We start from the raw sequence: 6000 nt of genomic DNA on the forward strand, positions 1-6000 counted from the left end.
TGTACGAGAATTTTTACCATATTTAAGTTATTATTCAGCTGAAGATAGTAATTACCTAGGTTAATGTACAAATATTCCCTGCAAAATATTTACATACCAAAAAATATGAACTGGGATGTATGGGAAATTATCTTGGTATTACGTTTGTATGAGAATTGCGATGGCACCCGGAATCTTAAGCATGTTACGAATATTATGTAAATAACGGGACTTATGTTAACCCTTAACCACCTGTCATACGTCTCACAGACCCCGATGATATTATTTTTGTTAATATTTTTGCGCCGGAGTGTTGTATCGACTCGTTGGCTTTTGTACCTTTTTCCTGCGCCCCTAGCTATCGCCCAACGGCTCGACGAGGTTAGGCGTGCATGCATTTCTTATAAAGACTTGCGGGGGTCTGAGAGACCCCTGTCAGGAGGTTACGTAAGTTTTTTCGATTGTAATTTTTTTATTGTTCTGGAAATAATGACTCTTAATTAAGTTCTTATTGAGCGTTGGTTGGACCAAGGCCTGACAAATGATGAAGGGCGAATGCAGCGATGTGGAGCCGGTCAAAAATAAATCATACTAGCTGTCCCGGTGAACTTCGTGTCACTTTAAAACCTTCCCTGAACTTATACGAATATTTTAAGAATAAAATTAGCCCAATCCGTTCAGCCCTTTTCGAGTTTTAGCGTTACTAACACAATTGAAAATCCATTTTTATATATATAGTTAGCAGTTCATAGTGGAGCGTCTGATTCCGAATGCGAAGAGCTAACTGCAGTGCAAAGAAGCTATACATCACAAAGTTATATTCCTTCGGAAAGTGACCAAGAGTTTTCATTTGAGGATGATGTACCGATTAGCGGAAATTTGATCTAGACCTAGGAAGAATGATTATTTAGCCAAAAATCACTTTAGTTGGTCATCTTCCTTGCCTGAAATTGCATTCTAGTGAACTTATCTGTGCAGCTACATAGACAAAAGGTTGAAAGCAGTTACATGTTTATGGAGAAACTGGCTAAAAAGTTCACGAGATCACTTAGGGCACATTGTGAAAGCAATGTGAAACTGTAACGTGATATGAAGAATCCTTCAGATTAACTTGACCCTCCAGCAGATATTCCATGCTGCAGCACTGATGAAGAGTGATTGGCAATTCGTAAAAACTGTTCCACTTAGAGTTAAAAAAAAACATAAAACACAACACATGACGTGTTTTGAATGCTAAGCTACTATTTGCCTCGAATGCTCAGACAAGATCTGTCTTCACGGCCATAAAAAGGTCTAAGTTTGGAGCCTGCAATTTTTTAGAATTAGTTACTATAATGAGTTATATTATTTTTTTAAGTTACTTGTTAATTTAATTATATAAAAAAGAAAGAATAATTTCCTCTCAATTTAATCATTCTTTTTAGAAATTATTTTCTGAAAGTGTTAGTGAGTAAGCCAAAAACACGAGATTGTACCAAATATGGTGTATTATTTGAAAAATGTTGTTGATATTCAAGTTTTTATTTTTTGAACAAAGAGTTTAATACTGCCTAAATATAATTTTTAAATTAATATTTGCCTCCCCCTTTTTATTTATAGTTATCGTATGTTTTATAGCCGGGGTCCCACAGACGTATGGCAGGTGGTTGTGTGACAATTATATGTGCTAGGTGGTTAAGAGGATACCACAGCGGCTAGAGAAATGAAAAAAAAGTACGTGTAATATCTATAGCTGTCTCCCTTACCTCAAGCCTATACCGCAGAACGCGATAGAGACAACTGCAGAAAATCCAGAAAATCAACGATTCGTTGTCCCCTGATTCCTTCTCCAAAACTTAACCGATTTAAGTATTTTTTTCATTAAAGATTAAAAAAAGGCTTGAGCTGTGTTCCTATGTTTTGCTTTTTTTGTATAATCTATCCAAATCTGTTTTCTGGACGTTTGAACACAGTGGAAAATCTGGCCATTTTTTTGGGTTTTTGAACGTTCATATCTTATTTAATAATTAAATTATGAAAAAAAAGAAAACATAGGGACATTGTATTAGTGGCCGTAGATATTCAGGAAAAAAATTATAACTCTACTAGCATTATCCAGGGAGGAAACAGGGGACAACGTTTGTATGGAAAAAATGGCGGTGTGGTATCCTCTTAAGGGTTAAAATAAGTGTTTGACAGGATTAATACGAGTAAGAAGACTAGATAAGAAGAAGGTAATTCTTTTTACTATCGCTAATCTTGTGGTTATCTAAAGTAATAACTGTGGTTTTTGTGTGTAAAGAAAACCACTAAAATCACATAGCGTGCTAATTCACCTTGAAGGCCAAGGTTTATTATTTCAATGAGAACCTATAATATGACTGTCAATATATTTCAAGGACAACTGGTCACTGTTAAGCATTTGTGTATTAACCCATATTTTTTTATTATGAATGCAATCTTGTTCAAAAATATAGATCTAAAGAACACGACTAAATTCATAATTCAATGAGTAATATTTTTGTGGGAGAATACACAAATGTTTAACAGCGTCCTATGTTGAGGCACTGTATATTTTTTTTATAAACAGATACGTCTATCTACAAGTTTTAGAACTAAAAATATTGTACTGTCTATGTTAGACCCGATGGTCGATTTTTTTGTTAATTACAATCCATACATAATATTATTATGTGTTATATAAAATCCGAAATATTGTAACTTTAGAGGTAGATTCCGGCAAAAAGACATACAAGGGAAATATTTTGTCATATTAAGGAGCAAACTTAATTGGCATCTACCAAGTTTCATCAAAATCGGTTCAGTACTCTCAAATACAATCAATTAATTGTTTTCTCTTAAAATATATCTGTCGTTCACCTCGGAACATACTCAATGCTCATGATTACATAGGTACTTACCCTTGTGTAAGTAGCAAGTAAAGTATTTAAACCATACACATCGAAATACAATACAGTATATAATGATAACTCATACATTTGTCCGCTTAAATATGGCTCCAGTTATACAAACACGTAGCTGGGGTAACGAAAATTGTATGATTGTCCTGAGTGTGACAACCAACTAAAAGTATTTAATGTAACCTTTTTAACCGGCTTCAAAAAAGGAGGTTTCTCAATTCGACCACACATCACCTTTTTTGTTCGTGGATAGCTTCGTCATTTATGAAACGATTTCGATGATTATTTTTTGTTTGATAGAGAACATTTCGAGGTGGTCCCTGGAGAAGGAAATACTGTTTTTTTTTCGTTAAAGTTATTTGACTCAGTCACTCTTTCTTAATACATATTTCGATGGTAAGAAAATAAAAATACTGTAGTACATAATTAAAATATATTTTACGCTCCATGTACTGTGACTGTGTGGTCTTGAACGTTTAATTTACGCAAAAGGTTATTCCAAGGTAATATTTCTCAACTTTTATAATCATCGATAGTCTCAGCAAGTATCAATTTTGCAAGTTGATCAATCAAATAATTATACTCTTTGAGACTTTATACGCAAGAGGATATCTTGTAAACTGGCTATCGATCCTGGCTTATGCCTCGATTGTACCTACCGAGTGATGTGACATCCTCGGCCGAGCACATCCATAGAAAACATACCGATTGCTTGGCCGAGAGCACTGTCTTACCACTCTAATCGGTAGGTGTAATCAAGGCATAAGCCTGGATGATCAGGCTCTTAAAGTAGTGTTACACGATCAGTCTTAGACTAACGTCAGAAGAATGACTGAAAACTACGTACTCAATAAAAAGATTATGAGTATGTCAATTGGGCCAAAACATTGAGCCAGAGCATTGTGCCAACGTGTGTGCCAGCCGCCAGGCCTACTTAGCGGTAAGTAGGTAGCGAAATTTCATACTCTACATATTGGCCCAATGCGCTGGCTTAATGCGTTAGCCCAACGCGACATGTACAGCGGGCTTTAGACTATAATTCTCCCGTCATTTTGACCAAACTGATGAACTGAACTGATGCCAGACTGAGCGTGTAACCATAGTATAACCATAGTATTTATACTATGGAGTAACTTTAGTCTTATGGGAGCTGCAGAGATGGAAATGTGCGGTGGTCCAATGGCCGTCAAGTGATTAAAAATAATTGCTAAACGAAGCTAACAGTAAGGTTTATGTGTAGAAAAAAAAATCGCTCATGATTATGTTTTTTTTTTTTTTTTTTTTTTATAAAATTGGGGCCGTCTATGGACTGTTTGTCCATATCCTTTTTTTGTTATTTTATTATTTACATTTTTCGCACCAAGGATAATTGAATTAATATTATAAATTTTCAGTCTAATTAGACTGATATGATATTGAATGTACTGTCACTTCTTGGTGGAAATTCATCTTCAATTAAATAATTATACACTTTCCTTGCACTCATTCCACCTTATTTTAATATATTTATTACAAAATTGTTAAATACACGACCGGTCTCGAAAAAAAAAATTTTTTTTTGTTTGTGTTGAATTAGGCTCAAATCGTAAACTCTATCACGGTTTTAAAGCCTTTGATGCCTGCAGGTAGTAAAATTATATGACATTTTATCTTTCAGCGCTCTTCTTCACTCACACAGTGAACTCTATAAAAGGGACAAAAATACACCCTTAAGTTTTATATTTAATCCATACTACTAATATTATTTAATGTGAAAGTGTGTCTGTCTGTCTGTCGGTCTGTCTATCTGTCTATCTGTCTATCTGTCTATCTGTCTATCTGTCTATCTGTCTATCTGTCTGTCTGTCTGTCTGTCTGTCTGTCTGTCTGTCTGTCTGTCTGTCTGTCTGTCTGTCTGTCTGTCTGTTTGTCTCTCTATCTGTCTATCTGTCTGTCTGTCTGTTACCTCTTCACGCCAAAACCGCTGCACCGATTTTGCTTGGTATGGAAATACTTTGAATCTCGGAAAGGTAAGTAATTCCTATGTGGATACTTTTTATCCTGGAAAAACATACGGTTCCCGCGCGATAAGTGAATTTTGGCGCAACGGAGTTGCGGGCGTCATATTCTAGTTTTACTATAATATTCTGATTTCTGTATGTATATGTACATAAGTATAATATATTAATTAATGTTCACATAAATATATTTCTTGTATGTGATAAAAACAATACCTTATATTATTACACGGTTGACTGAAATTAGATTTTAAACGGTAGCGCACAGTTGCTTATTAAAAATTCCTCATGTTTAGTCGATAATGTTAGTTTTTGCCATAATATTAAAATATTAAACACATCCTAGTCGCCAATGTTTATAACCTAAAACTCTGTTTATTTATTTCTTTATTTCAATAGAGTAAGTGAGTGAGTTTTACTTTCTTTAAAAAAATGATAAAAACGATAAAAATTGTAATACTAATAATTACACTTACTTTATTCACACTCGTGATTCCACACTTGCACTTGAACACTTACACTTTAACATAACACTTTTAATTAACATTTAACATATCACGCGACATCACTCGTGCGCAGTCTCAACACTTTTAATAACATAATACGCGTGTATCTGTACATTCTGTAAACTCGATCTTAACAAAGAACTCAAGATTGCTTACCTTGTTAATAAACAAGTAATTAAAAAACGTCATCAGAGTTCATATTTCTGAAGATATTTTTATGTGCTGCACATCACTAATTTGTTATCTATTTATTAGAAATAAACTATTTTAATGGCTTTAATGTGTGTGAATTAATAGTTCAAGCACCTTTAGTATATATTGCACGAAAGGTAATTGAAATGTTTTATTTTGAATTACTTAATATTTGCCCTTTGAAAAAAAAAAATGTGACCAAAGAAAAATTGTTGACCTTAAACTAAATTTATTATAAATGCTGGGATATATGAATCGTAAACTAACAAATATTTAGGTTTTAGCGAGAACCGCAACGCTAAATATCTAGGTCTTGCGACTCGTGCCTGATTTCTGCTTGCACAACGAGTCCAAGGCACTCATTGATTAAATCCTAAAAAGATCTTCATTAGCACAGTATGGAGAAATTGTTAATAATTGACTTTC

At 34.1% G+C, this 6000-nt stretch overlaps 1 protein-coding gene across 1 annotated transcript in view; it reads right to left on the reverse strand.

Annotated features, from left to right (window-relative positions):
- Positions 1 to 5493, reverse strand: part of LOC121732320 (putative inorganic phosphate cotransporter) — a 36356-nt gene extending 30863 nt beyond the window's left edge. Inside the window, exon 1 of the mRNA XM_042122167.1 lies at positions 5353 to 5493. The gene's annotated coding sequence lies outside the window, so the exon portion shown is untranslated. The remainder of the gene's footprint in view (positions 1 to 5352) is intronic.
- Positions 5494 to 6000: the final 507 nt, after the last annotated feature.

Source organism: Aricia agestis, chromosome 12 (assembly GCF_905147365.1).
Source record: "Aricia agestis chromosome 12, ilAriAges1.1, whole genome shotgun sequence".
NCBI lineage: Eukaryota > Metazoa > Arthropoda > Insecta > Lepidoptera > Lycaenidae > Aricia > Aricia agestis.